This window comes from Corythoichthys intestinalis, chromosome 2 (genome assembly GCF_030265065.1).
Source record: "Corythoichthys intestinalis isolate RoL2023-P3 chromosome 2, ASM3026506v1, whole genome shotgun sequence".
Lineage (NCBI taxonomy): Eukaryota > Metazoa > Chordata > Actinopteri > Syngnathiformes > Syngnathidae > Corythoichthys > Corythoichthys intestinalis.
Window position 1 is genome coordinate 268,434 of NC_080396.1, and position 14,793 is coordinate 283,226.

Sequence of the window (14,793 nt, forward strand, 5' to 3'; positions counted from 1 at the left end):
ATTTGCCGGTTAGCCACGCCTACCATCATAGACCCCACTCACATGACGTCACAACCACGCCTCCGCGCCATATTGTCCGTCACGTCGTCGTGTTTACGCATTACCGCTATGTAAATTCCTCCTATTATGGCGTGTTTTTCTGCTCGTTAACATTACTAATCATAATGGTGAAGGCGTGTGTGGCGGTTGGTTGCAGTAACAGAGAAGATAGACGGAGAGACTTGAAATTCTACCGTATTCCGAGAGACCCGGAGAGGAGAGCGAGATGGACTGCTGCAATTCGTCGAGAAAACTGGGCACCAAACGATCACCACAGATGATGTAGTAGTCATTTTATATCTGGTAAGATGCATTTATATATATTTAGAGAGTTTTGGGCTGACAAGCACAATTAAGATCATTGCGAGGCTAATCGCCGACAACATAGTTTCAAATTCGAGATGCTTATTTCTTCCACCATTATTATATTTTGAATAATATTTAGTTGGAACCAGTGAAAGAAGCTGGCCTCGTCTACGGATCATCAGTTAAACGGGTGTGTCCAAACGTTTTGCAAAGGGGGCCAGATTTGGTGTGGTAAAAATGCGGGGGGCTACCTTGGCTGATTTACATAGAACAATATATTTAAACAAATTTTAGCCAGCCCTTCTGTGTATCACATTTGCTTTATTTTTTTTTTTAATTCATGATTTCAACAATCTCGTCTTTGTGGCGTTCTCTTTCGACACTCGGGCTCTTGCGAAATACTGCTGCTGTGAAATTAAACTAGCTTCAAGTTGCTATAATTTCTCGCTGCGTATCTTCCCTGTAATGTTGTCGTACATGTCAGCGTGTCTTGTTCGGTAATATCATTATCGCGTCACATCAAACTCTTTGAAAACAGCGACTCTCTTTGCAAATGAGGCAGACACAGTTGTTACGTGTTTTATTGACGAAATAGTCCAATATCCACCTATCCTTGAAGCGTCGGCCATCGCAGTCAACTTTTTTTTTTAATTGATTGTCGCCATTTTAGAAAATTGGAAGTAAAGGGTCACACGGGGTAATGTTGTTTAGAGTGCTGCTCTTAAAGTTTTCCAAACTTTCGTGAGAATAGGCTGATTTTGTGTGGACAAGATAGTTGTAGATATCAGGGTAGCAGATGTCAGGCAGAGAGGGCGAAGACAGCCGGTCGAAAAATATCGATTTAGGCATCAAATATGGATCTGGCGAATGGATAGACTGAAGCTTTTCCACATAATGCCTTTTATGCAACGCATCCAATGAGTTTACAGCGTCTGAAAGCACCGGGGCTTCCATGAATTGCACTATAAATTGCACGACAAATTGAAACCATTGAGAATACGGATAAACAATGATGGACAATATGGCGGCCGGATGCAGTGACACGTCATTTTGTGACATTGGTGAGTAGGGTCTATTGGGCTCTAGCGTCCCCGACAAGTGGATAACGTCAGCTGAAACACGATTTCATTTGATTTAGTATGCAGCCCATTGAGGGGGAGTTATTCACAACAAGGAAAAAACGCGACGAAGAGAGACGCAAAATGTCATTGTTTCAGTATCTCGACTCCAATTTTTTATAAGATATTCTTTTTATCCAAGTATTTTCCCCCAATAGCTAAATAAATGGCTTGAGAAGGACCAGTCAGCCCGTTGAGGGGGAATTATTTAGAACGAGGAAAACGTGACGAAGAGAGCCGCAAAATGTCATTGTTTCAGTCTCTTTACTCCAATATTTTTACAGGATATTCTTTTTATCCAAGTATATTTCCCCGATAGCTAAATAAATGACATGGTCATGACAAATAAGTCTTGTTCTAAATGTAATAAGAAATAATAAAAATGCATTTATTCAAGACGACATGGCAATATTACTCCATAATGGTCAAAACTGTCGACTTGACCTTTACTGTCGCATCTCCCGAACGATATTTTATGCCATCTAAATCGGGTTTATGTCATTTCCCTTCCCCGGCTTCGGAGAATGTGAACAAACCAAGAGGCGATACAGCTAGCCGACACGCTAACCCGAACCGATTGATGTTTCAAAGTCTTCGAAGTGTAAAAATCACACATAACTAGCCCGGATCATTTCACGTGAAGGCCGGGTTGTCGATTGTCTGTGCCGATTGGCAAACCGCTCGGCGGAGAGCAATTTACAGCTCGTGCCCCAGCTACTACGGATAGGAGAGCTCGCCGGGGGAAGCAGCTGGACAATGACCGCCGAACAAACCGGCCGACGTCGGAGGAGCGTATAGCTGCCAAATGGTCAACGCGAATATGGCAAAATAATGCTTTACTACACGGCGAAGTTGTAAACGGCGAGAGACTCTGTGGAAGAGGGCGGCTGCAGTTGTTGTACAGCTAACGTTCAGCTAATGTGTATGAGGAGAGATTTTTACGTGCCATTCATGATCAAACGTAAGTAGTCCTTTATTTAAAGAAAGTTTGTAGTGTTTACTTTGTAATCGCTATTTTTAACTCAAAGTTGCCATTTCTGATCGGTCGGAAAATTTGACAGAATGCCGGGCACATGAAGAGAGGAAAAAGCCGAGTATAGTGCGAGTGGGGATGTGCGACAAGCCGCCGGTCGTCGGCCGAGGGGGCAAGGAGCATGTCGGCCCCCAAATGCAAGCCACCTACATATTAACATGATCTCAGTATTTGACATAAAACAAAACACGCTGTTTACTCACTTCCTCGTACGTCCAATGGTCCCAGAGTAGTCAGGCTTGTTTTGGCTGATATCCACGGTGAATGGGAACCTTTTGAAACCCCAAAAAGGTGCACACGCCTTTCCCTCGTGCAGTAAGATTTTTCTGCAGCCGTTTGGCTGGCGTGATGCGAAAAATAAACGCATTAATCCGCAAAATCAGCTGAATCCTTAGTCCTCATACAACAGTATGTCTGTATAGTGAAGAGGACTCCTTCCTCCGTACACGCCACAGCGCCCTCTTTCTCAACTCGAGACTGTTGCCGGAAGTCACTCATTTTCATGGCGCCGGATTCAAAAAACTAAATCAATATAGCGATCGCTTCCACACACATCCAAGCGGTCCATTTCATCCAGAAGCATAAAATACCGCGTGTATTATGAGATAAACATGCTTTTTTGTGTCACAGGCACTTTGAATCCTTCAGCTTTTTGTTAAACATGACAATATACAGCACATCCAGGGGCGGAATTCGGGAGGGTGCTGGGGCAGACACTGCAGCCGGGCACTGAGGGTTTGGCAAAGGTCAAACAGAAAGGTAAGATCATGCGCAGAGCTGTGATATAGTATTTATTAATTTATATTTTATTTCTCAGCACAACCTCACCTGTATAAACTATTATTTTTATCATACTCAACTATAACCTACTACATGACCATATTAGGCCAGAAAAAAACCATTGGATTCCGCCTGGAAAAAATGTACAGCAATGAAACCTCACCTGTACATAATGTAAATGTAACACATCACTACCAACCTCTGCACAGCACTAATATGTACGTATATGTATTCGGGGCGTCCTCGATTTGACGGTACGATAGGAAATCTGGTCCGATCGAGTGATTTTCAACCGATCGAACGATCGCTACCGGTGTTCGGCCATTCCTTACTACGCAGCGAAACGTCCTACACAATGCTCAGGGCGCTTGCGCATGCATTCACACGCATGCGCACAACGGTTAGAGGCGGCGATTACTCACTATTTTGTTTTTATTTAGTTCTTTAGAACCTTTTCACAGCCTCAAAGAGACTTTTTGCATGTATTACCCTCTCATACCTTTAACCATTTTGTTTTTTTGTGTTAGCTTTGAAGCAGTTGACCACTTTAGTCACGTAGCGTTTTTAAACTGTCCTTATTTGATATAACTACATTTAAGTATTTTCTGCAGGCATTTTTTTAGTACCTTATTCCTGTATGCATCTAAACAAAACAAGTTTAGAGCGCACGGTAGTACTTTAGGTGTCAAATTCCACTAATGTAGGACGTTTCGCAGATGTAGGATATTTTGGCAGAACACCGGTCAAAATGGATCGGATGTCTATTGGTGTAAGTGTGACATGATCACTCGATGCCAGCCTTCCCAGTTAAAATGGATTTGGTGTCTCGAAGTGTCAATTGCAGTAAAAATGGTGCTTTCAAATAACACAGCAAGTGATTTTAAAATGATGGCGCACCATATTTTTATTTCCACAAATCCATCCAAAAGTGACAGAAAAGGCTTAAAAGTCAAATTAGATCCTAATGACTCCTTCTCGCCCCGCTCACTAAAAAACCTCCAAACAGAAGTTGATGTCACAATCTTTCACAATCACAAGGCTTTCCATTGAATTGTTGCCGTTCTGTCTTTCTGTCAACATGTGCTAGCTAGTGCAACACTAGAAAACTAAGCATGATCATTATTTATGGTTGTAAAGACACACACAGAATGGCTGACAAAAAGTGGGCGTTTCCTGATGCACTGTTTTGAACGGAATAACTATGAAATGGTATTAATCTCAAATTTGATTTCTACATGTAAAAATGACATGAGGGTATTCATTTTCATTCTTGACATGGTCACCGTTTTTAGGACTACAAGCAACCAAATCATCCACAGGTATATTATACTATAGTATAGTTGGGGTGACGCACGCAGCACATTGCTTCACGCAACAAGCGGCGTCATATTGGTGTTGCTGGGCAGCGTGCGAACGCAGTTCGTCTTCTACTCAAATGAGCATGTAAGTAATAAGGGCTTAATTCAGCTCTTGAATTGTGATATCAGCCACGGTTGTTGCTCTCAGACCGGAATATATATATAGTATACTATATTGCAAAACAACAGCAATCTATGAAGCGTGTTTTATATTTCTACTATATTAATGAAACAAACTATGCAGGACAAAGAGAAAATATCCAGTGACTGCATGAAATCTAGCTCAATTTATCACATTGGATGACCGACTTCATCACTTCCTTTTAGACTTATACTCAGGTGCCACTTATAGTCCAAAAAATACGGCAACCCGTTTAAATGGCTATATATCTTTCCGAATTTAAGGGAAAAAATACATTTGGGAGTGCTTTTTTCCTATTAAAAACAATTCTGAGGGATCGGGACTGTTTTGGTAGATCCTCAAAATCTGGTGACTTGGACTAAATTTTTATTTTGGGCAAAAATATGTGTACCGTGCTCGTTAGCGTAAAAAAGCTCAATGTTCAAACGAGGCTACGGTTTGGCTGCGTGGCGTCCACAGAATGAAGAAAACTATGACATTTCCTCTAGAGACATACGAGATGCGGTGGATAGACTATCCCCAGATTGTATCGGTCTCTGTTTTGACGGACGATACCAATAGCCGAACGTCATAGCCGAACATCGCGTGGCGTACGAGAGCGTTGCAAAGTTGGGGTGACGCACGCAGCACATTGGGGGCAGCTAGACGCAACAAGCGCCGTCATATTGGCGTTGCTGGGCAGCGTGCGAACGCAGTTCGTCTTCTACTCAAATGAGGATGTAAGTAAAAAGGGCTAAATTCAGCTCTTGAATTGTGATATCAGCCAAGGTTGTTGCTCTCAGACCGGAAACAAACATACTTGATGTGATCTTCACTGAGCAAACGGGCATCGTTTCAGGTCGTAACTCATTCTCCGATGTTCGCGGGCTCTTAAACGTAATTTACGCCCCTGCGTCTGGTGGTACGGCAAATGTTTTCATCTGAACGGATGCGGAAAAGGCCTTTTATAGAAGCCGGAGAGGAAACGACAATTAGGCTTCGGCCCAAATTTTTTTCTTGGATTTTGCTTTTATTTACTACACTCGAGGCCTCGCATATCTCACGGATTGCCTCCAAATTGACATCGCGGCGGGGACAGTTTCTTCGCCAAATCCTGTTTATTTCAAGTTTGTCACAGCATTCGACATCAAGATTCTAATGCCAAACTTTACACACCTTTTTGGTCATGTACCCCACTCTGGAAAAAGTCGACTACATGTATTTACTCGGGGTGTAACAAAATATCAAAATGATAATATATTGTGATTCTTTGTTTCCCCAAAAGGATATCGATATGCTCTCACCAAGAATCGATATTGGCAGAAAACGCAGACGAGGCTGAAAAAGCAGTTTCTGCACTTGCACCCCTCTTTAAAATAACCTGCTTTATTTGAAGCCAAAAGAACTGTTGTGCTTGATAGAACGATATACAGTATGCTGCCATAGCAGATTCATGTTGCATTAAGCTCCCAAACTATTTTTAATTTGTCCGTTTTCCCTGGAAACCCCTGTTTACAGACATCGTGCAACCGCTTTTGTTTCAACCCAGCCATAAAAAGGTAGATAATTACATTTATTTTTCGAAATGTCTGTCATTTTCAGCGTAGAATCATTAATCGATGTCTAATATTTAGTTTAAAAAAAAAAAAAAAGACTTAAAAAAATTATTCACTCGCATATTTTAAACTTTTAAACAAACGACATCACATTGAAAAAATTGGCGTCTTTGAATAAGTCACGGATATCTACCTCCTACCTGTATTTTTTTTTTTTTTTGTTACTGTCGCATTTTCCCCGATATCTTAGATAATGAATAATCGATCCAAACAAAGAAAAATTGAAAAATAACTTTTAAAAAGGTAAATATATGAAAATGAAAATCTCGACCGCTCCTTGATGTCTGCGATTTCTGCACCGTGGCCCTTTTTATATTACTGTGGTTCACCCATAAAATCCGGCTGTTGGCCATTCACGCTGTGTCTTGACACTCGGCGGTACATGCTACATGGAGTTTTCCGATTGAAAGAGGTAAGTACACGATATCTCGTTAAAATCACGGCATCTTTAATTATGCTCTCGCGTGCTCTCACCTCCAATTAGGGTTTTTTCTTTTTAAATTTTTCTTTTTTTTTAATGACTTCCTGTTCAAAATTTTTCTTCCCCCAGAAAATTGAGAATTTAAGCTTTCCAATGATTTGTCACACATGCATATAGGACAATTTTGAAATATGGCCAAATTGGGGGTCTGCTCGCCATTACGAACACCTCTGCGGTCATACATAAACATAGTTCACGATGAACATACAGTATTCCTGAACTATATTTACACACGGTACACATCACAATCATCCTAAAATAAAGCAATCCGCTAAAGGAAAAAAAATACTTTTAACAACAACGTCCGTCTTGCATTGCTGCCAAGACTGCTCATATCTTATTCGCTCTCAAATGTGAAGATTTATTGCCCATGCACACCAAGAAGCGAACGTCCCCCCCTGCTGGTTTAAAACCGTATGTACAACAGCCTTTTCAGGCTGAAACTTGTATATTTTCCACAAGGCAACGAAATAAGATGAAACAATTTAAACGTGGGGTGAATCTATCTGTGGACACAATTTAAAAAAAAAAAAAAAATTTTTTTAATATTATTCATTTTTAGGGCCCGAGCACTAAGCTTGCGAAGGCCCTATTGTTTTGCAAAGGATTATTATTATTATTTATCTATTTTTATTTTTTCAGGGCAAATGAAAACGGCCAATTTGGAGGCCTGAACATGCACGAAAAGTCATCAAAATTCTCACATACGTGCGGAAAATGGTAAATTTCGATAATTTTGCAACGTTGCAAAAAAATGCAACAAAATGGCTCAGTGGCGCCCCCTTTAAATTTTAAAATTGGCCTTTAACATTAGGGTCTGTCAGCGTAGAGCAATGAAATTTAGGGAGTCTATACCTTGTCCAAAACCGCTCCAAAAAAGCACCCATAAAAGGCACCCATATTCCAAACCCAACTGGAAATCGGTTATGAAATTTTTACCGATTTACAGGGTGCACATTTGAGACCTTTTCGCCGAGGGAGTTAGTTGGATCATCTTCAAAATTGGTGAGACTATTCAGGAGACATAGGAGATCTAAAATTTTCAAAATGGTGCGCTTTCATTCATGGGTCTGACCTGGGCGTGGTGCCAAAATTGGCCATTTTTTTCGGCAAAAGGACAAATTCAGTAAATGACTAATAGCTCCTTGACGCAACGTTCAATCTTTTTCATATCTGGCATGTATGTGCGGGATCCCACCCTTAACACGAGTGCAGTGAAATATTACCCATTAGGCCTATCGCCCCCTAGTGGGAACAGGAAATGCCTTTTTTTTTTTAATGAAACAGGCTCCTCCTCCAAGGAAAAAAAAATCTATTCACCTCAAACCTACATCAGGGGAGCCATAAGACATGTGTTCAGATGCCTGATGAAAAATACTGAGGTTTGGTGAAGAAGAAGGGTCCAACAGGAGAAGTGAACATGACTGAAGCCATTTCGTCTCACCACAAGTTTTGAACAGTCATAACTTCTACAACATATCTGCGCCAAACATCTCGTGTTTGTTGAGTCATACTCTGAAGGGTCCTGTAGGGGTCATTTGCATCAACCCTACAGCGCCAACTAGTGGCAATAGAAAGTCACTCGTTTTTCCAATACATGTCCAGTTCTTTTCAGGTTGGTCATTGTAGTTTCAAGACCTTTTGAAATACTTATTTTACGGCCCATTTCCGCATGTCTCTGTTGCCGTGACAACCCTTTGTTCGCCATTAAAAGGAATTTTTTTTTTCAGAGACTCGGGCAGCTTATAGAGCCACAGAATTTGGCACACTTGGTTGAATTGGCCCAGTTAGAAGATTCATTTTGGTTTTGAATAAGGGCTTGGCTGCACAGCTCAGTAGTGCCTTTTTGTAGTACTCTCTCCAATATGGGTTTTTATCTCTTAGGTGTGTGAATGTAAAGAGGTGACTTTCGAGCATGTTGGGTTCTAATGAGATGATTAGAGAGGACGATATGTCACCACCCTGACCTGCACACTGTCCGAGTTGCGTAACGTCTGAGTTGCGCTAGATAGCGAGGGCCCGTTCAGTCCTGCTTGCAGGCCTAGTTTAGATTTTATTGTTATTGATATAAGAGTATTAAAAATAATTCAGACTTATTGTACTTTAAAAGTATTGGAATGACATAAAATCCACATATTACATGTATTTTTAGTTGTATGGCTCTCACAGAATTCCATTTAAAAATATTGTGGTGTTCATGGCTCTCTCATACAAAAAGGTTCCAGACCCCTGTCCTAGATCTTAGTTGGTCTTCCTTTCTCAGCTATTTTGGCCCCGCCCACTAAACAAATCTCCCAACAGAAGATGTCACACCCAGAATGAACTATTGATTTTTGCTCACTGCTAGCATGCTAACCATTGCTTTTTATTCTCTTCTGTGACCGCTCTGTCATTCTGTCAATGTGTGCTAGCTCAGCAGTAGAAAGCTAGACATGGTCATCAATTCTCTGGTTGTGACGTCACGGGGGAAAAAAGGGGCTGTCCCCTAATGCATTGTTCTTCGTGGAATAACTATGAAATGGTAAAAAAAAATTATATATATATATATATATATAACAGCCAGATTTGAGTGCCAAATTTGTTTTCCAGATGTAAAATGACGTTGGTGCAATCATCCTCATTTTCTGACATAGTCACCATTTCATAGCACCTTTTAAAACCCGAGCTTTTACAACCGCTTCCATCGAGTCTGATTTCTGATCACGTGATCGGATCGGGGACATGCCTGGTAATTCTCGTGAATGAAATGATGATGAATAGAATGAGAGAACAAGACTTTCATCTTGGTACATTATTGCACGAGGGATGTCTGCTTTGGTTTGATTTGGCGACGGCACTAGTATCATCATTAAGGATAACATGTTGGAAATGGCAAAGGGAATCATGTGAAGCATGGAGGCAGGTCTGTCTGAGACCAAAATAATCAGAAGCTCTTTGATTTTCAAGGAGCAGTTACCAGTTCCAGTTTTGCTTGTAGTGAAAAGCGTTGCAATGAAAGGCTTCATTATTAAGATGGGAAATACTAAGTGCTGTCCGGACCTTTTTGAGAAATGATTGGAGCAATTGGTAAGGATTTTTAGGTTTAAGAGGACGCTGCGACAGCGCACCATTAAATGACATTAATGATTGAAGGAAAGGGAAAATGCACAAGTTATGCAGATTGAGGATAACACTATTACTCTCTTTGCCCGGCGCTACTGATCGGATGCGCCTCGACCCATTTGGAAAAACGCTACATCAAACAGATTACAATGTGTCTGGACACAAAAAGAAAAGGCATCCCCGCCAGGGTGAATAGCAACGTTTCAATCTACACCAGTCTTTTTATATGGATGTAAAAGAGTGGACACAAACAGAGGGGACATTTTGTCCTAAAGTTAGCCTTTGGCATAGCTTTGCTTGCATAATGGCTGATATGACTTTGGATATTTGATGAGAAATGTATCATTTTACAAACAAACCTTTTTGAAATGATTCAATTATAGCTTTAACAGAGTGGACACATTTGGATCAACTGCGCTGAATGTACTTTTGTAATACTGCAAAATCAGATTTTTATTTTATTTTTTGGGACAGAAAATGACCAGTTAAATTTTCCGCCACTGGTGTGATGTTCCCGCAAAAGAGTGATGTCATTAATAAATGGGTCATTTTCTTTAACCCTGTAGTGGCCATAGAAAAACCAAAAAGAAAAAAAATTCAACCACCTATATGGTGTTGTTGGAGGCCTTTGAAGATGAAAATGAAGTGTTTGCAAAAAAAAAAAAAAAATGTTTTTGTAAAGTTTAATGAGAACATTGTAATCTTGCAACGCTGGCTAAATGGGGTAGCAGGATTTCCTGACTGTAACCCTAGTTGTACTCATTGTCAAATCAGAAAGATACAAATGTTTATATCTCAGTAAGAAAAATACACTTTAGGTTAATTTGCACTGGTTGATTGCTTGTTACATAGCCCCAGAACAGTACATAATATTCATAATAATTTCAACAGGAGTCATATTTTTACAAATAGCATATTTATTTAGAAACATCACATCAGCAACAGGTGCAAGCCGTGTGTCTGTCTCCCAGTACATTCGTACTCCAGCCATTTGTACCAGGCCCATCTTGAGATACATGCCAATCATTCGTTCTGTTTCTTCTTTGTTGTTGTTTATGGATCTGTGTTTGAAGGCTATACTCATTTGTGTTTATTGTGAGTGACTCAATCATGTCTTCAGACAAATTGTCGGAAGCATTCCAATGGTGTGTCGAGGGAATGAACATCTTTTGTGAGAGGTGGGCCAGAAAAATCCAAATCAGGGCTGATGAAAACTGCCAGCGATATCGGTCAAGGGGCATGGCATGTTTGGCTGGTTGAGGCCCAATGTCCTCATTGGCTGGGCAGTCGGTGGGTAGATGGTTTTCTTTGTCCACTTCTTGGTGGGTTTCTTCATCTGACTCTTCACGAGCTTCATCAAAGTCTATGTCCACACCAGTCTCTTCATTTTGGACAGCATCGATGACCTCCTGCACAGTGTAGAAGGTTTTCTCCTTGCTGAAGACATTCTGAAATGACAAAAACTAAATAGAAATAGCATTGGTACATGGGTGGGGGGAAAAGTAACCTATTTACACATCTCACTAATCAAACATGACTGTCTGGCCAACCTATTGTGCTCTGATTATCAGGTGAGAATGTTCAAGAATGTGAAACCATCATCCCAAAAGGAAGGCATGTTGCATTTCTACAAAGATGATAATGTCTGCAATGGGAATGCATTTCCGAACATTGTCACCTTTTTTGGAACAATCCAACAGCCACCCTTCAGCATCGCCCCAGATCTAACTGCTTAGGCGATGACTCGAACCAACATAATAGGCACATATATACAATCAGAATGTGAAACTGAACTATTGTAGGTGATTACAATTATAAGCAGTAGAAAGAGGTACGCTATTGCAACATATTTCAGTAATACAGCTTCTTGTACAGTGGGTTCCAAATAGCACTGGTTTGGAAATTAAAAATATAAAGCCTATATAATACAGTACAGTATATCTGGAAAGTGTAAAAGTGTGTAATGTGTGTAATTTTAAAATATATTGTGAAAAATAGAAGGTCCCTGTCAAAATGTCTATTTAGGTTACACTAAGCCAGGTAACTTGTAAACCTACACCATGGGCATTTTGACTACCCAAGGGCCAGAGTTGTAAAATTACAACATATATACAAGATGCTCTCATTTACATTTGATTAATGTATTTCACAATAATTCCATATGTACATGGTCTGGTAAGTGTAATGATTACAAAAAAAATATATTAAAGGCATTATACTTACTTAAATCTGATAAATCCAGCCCAAGGAACCAAAGTGTTGTTGCACAGCCAAAGTTCGGCAGATTCTGAAAGTCCTGGAACTGTGGGCAGGGCTGATATACAAATTTCCTATCCACACCTATTGTGAGACTGAACAGTAGGACCCAATGACTATATTAATGTAAAAAAAAAACAACAAAACATTTCAACCCTTTTTTACAAAAAATAAAAATGTAATTCTACAACGCTGGCCTCTACAGGGTTAAGGGCACTAAAAAAAAAACTTAAGAGTGGACAGTGACACCGAGGACGAACAGAAAGGTTTTTTTTTTTTAATTAATATATTTTAATTTAAAAATGACACATGATTCAAGATTATCCAGGACAATAAAATAATAATGATGTGATTTTTTTTTTTTTTCTTACCGTATTTTTCGGACTACGAGTCACACCTGAGTATAAGTCGCACCAGCCATAAAATGCTCAACGAAGAGACAAAAAAAACTATATATAAGTCGCACCGGAGTACAAGTCGCATTTTTGGGGGAAATTTACTTGATAAAATCCAACACATAAAACAGATATGTCATCTTGAAAGGCAATTCACTATAAAAATACAATAGAGGACAACATGCTGAGTAAGTGTACAGTGGACAGTGCATGAACAACGAAATGCAAATATACTGTCCTCACCAGGACGCTACGGTTCGGTCCTGGCTATACAGCGAGCTAAACTCCCAAATGACTGGACATCCGTATAATTTGCTGAATCAATTTCGTCCACGATACCAAACGGGTTCGCATCAACGTAAATAAATGATAATTAGGTGCTGTTACAGCAATGACACAAACGGTTAGCATGCTTTTGCTAGCATTAGCACATCGTTCAAACAATCACACAACTGGCTCTAAGTGTCCGATCGCGGGTGGAAAACACACAACAACAAAAGATGATCCACACAGGCGTTGCCTGTGTAGAGATATTTTACAAGCATAAACAATGAACGTAGTTTTGCAGCCGTGTCTCTCTCTCTTGCCCACTCGCTCAGAGACTCTGCGTAGCTGTCCATCTTCTTCTGGCATGAGAGCGCTCTTCTTCGTGTAAACAAGTGCGAGTGCGCCCCCCACGTGGGCGTGAAAGCGGCACAAACTAAAAGCATGCATTTCAGTATAAAAACGTCAATAATATAATTGAACACACATTGCTAAAGGCAAAACGCGAACATGGCCATAGCTATTAAGTTATTCAGATAACTATAGCATAAAGAACATGCTAACAAGTTTACCAAACCATCAGCGTCACTCCAAAACACCAAAATAATATGTGAAATGATATCATAATGTGTTAATAATTTCACACATAAGTCGCACCCCCAGCCAAACTATGAAAGAAAACTGTGACTTATAGTTCGAAAAATACGGTATACGAGGGACGAGGGTTGGGAATCCCTGGGTAGCTCACAATGCGATTTGCGATACAATGCTCACGGTCATGGTGATGTCGAGAGTCAAGAATCTGCATTGGACAAGGTGATAATGCTGGAACTTTTGTTTGGTGCTGTTTCAGTGAGATTTAAAAAGATGACTGCCTGAAGAAGACATCAAAATTCCCTCAGTCCTTGGTGATATGGGGCTGCATGTCAGGCAAAGGCACTGGGATGGCTGTGCAGGTTAAATCTTCAATAAATGCACAAGTTTACATTGAAATTTTAGGCAGCTTTCTTATCCCTTCAATTGAAAATATGCTTGTCATTTTCCAAGATGACAATACATCATGCCACAGAGCTGAAACTGTTAAAGCATTCCTTGGAGAAAGACTCATCCAGTCAATGTCATGGCCTGCAAATAGCCCAGATCTCAACCCTATTGATAACCTGTAGTGGAAATTGGACCAAAAAAAAAAAAAAAAAGGTCCACAGCAACACTCCGACCTGCAAGGATGATCTGGCAACTGTAGTCTGTGAGAGTTGGCACCAAATTGTCCATGCCTCAAAGACTGCAAGCTGTCATAAAAGCCAGAGGTGGTGCTACTAAATACTAGAGATGTGTTTTGATTGTTATTTCTTTGTTTGTTTCTCGTGATTCCATTTTTTTTCTTCAGAATGGAGTAATTCTATATATATTTCCCTGCACTTGCTCTATAAAAGTAACATTTACTGACCGCCAAAATGTTTGTTTCATTTCTTTTAGTGTTGCTGTATGCTAAAGAGTTGCACTGTTGAACTAATTCATTAGTTTTTCAAGCTTTTTATCCGAGTTTGTTCTACATGATAAAATGTCTGAGTGAGTGCTCGTCCGAGACTGCTGATTCCATACTTTTTGCTAGGGGTTGTATAATCGCACTCCTACTGGGGACCTAGCAAAATTCTATAACAACTGGAAGTAAATTAAAGTGAAAAAAATAGAATTTAGGAGCCTTGAATTCATAATGGTCCAAAATATAAGTTGAAAGAGTCTTTGACCAAATGTAGAGAAAATACAGCTTCATTGATGCTGGGGACACAAATGGCACTCTCTTCAAAAAATAGAGAGAATTTCTAAACAGAGAGCCCTGCGACGGGATAAAGGATCTTGTTAGCAAGCAGCACAGAACCACAATTGGACCGAGTTCTTCAGGAATCGTTCAAACCTTTTTTGT

General features: G+C 40.1%; 1 protein-coding gene across 2 annotated transcripts in view; it reads left to right on the plus strand.

Moving 5' to 3' along the window:
- LOC130906500 (interleukin-1 receptor accessory protein-like 1) overlaps positions 1 to 14,793 on the plus strand; it is a 222,465-nt gene that overhangs the window by 1,235 nt on the left and 206,437 nt on the right. The window contains exon 2 of one of the 2 annotated variants that reach the window (XM_057820917.1): positions 197 to 342. The exons of the other annotated variant lie outside the window; for it this stretch is intronic. The gene's annotated coding sequence lies outside the window, so the exon portion shown is untranslated. The remainder of the gene's footprint in view (positions 1 to 196; positions 343 to 14,793) is intronic. 2 annotated transcript variants of the gene reach the window in all.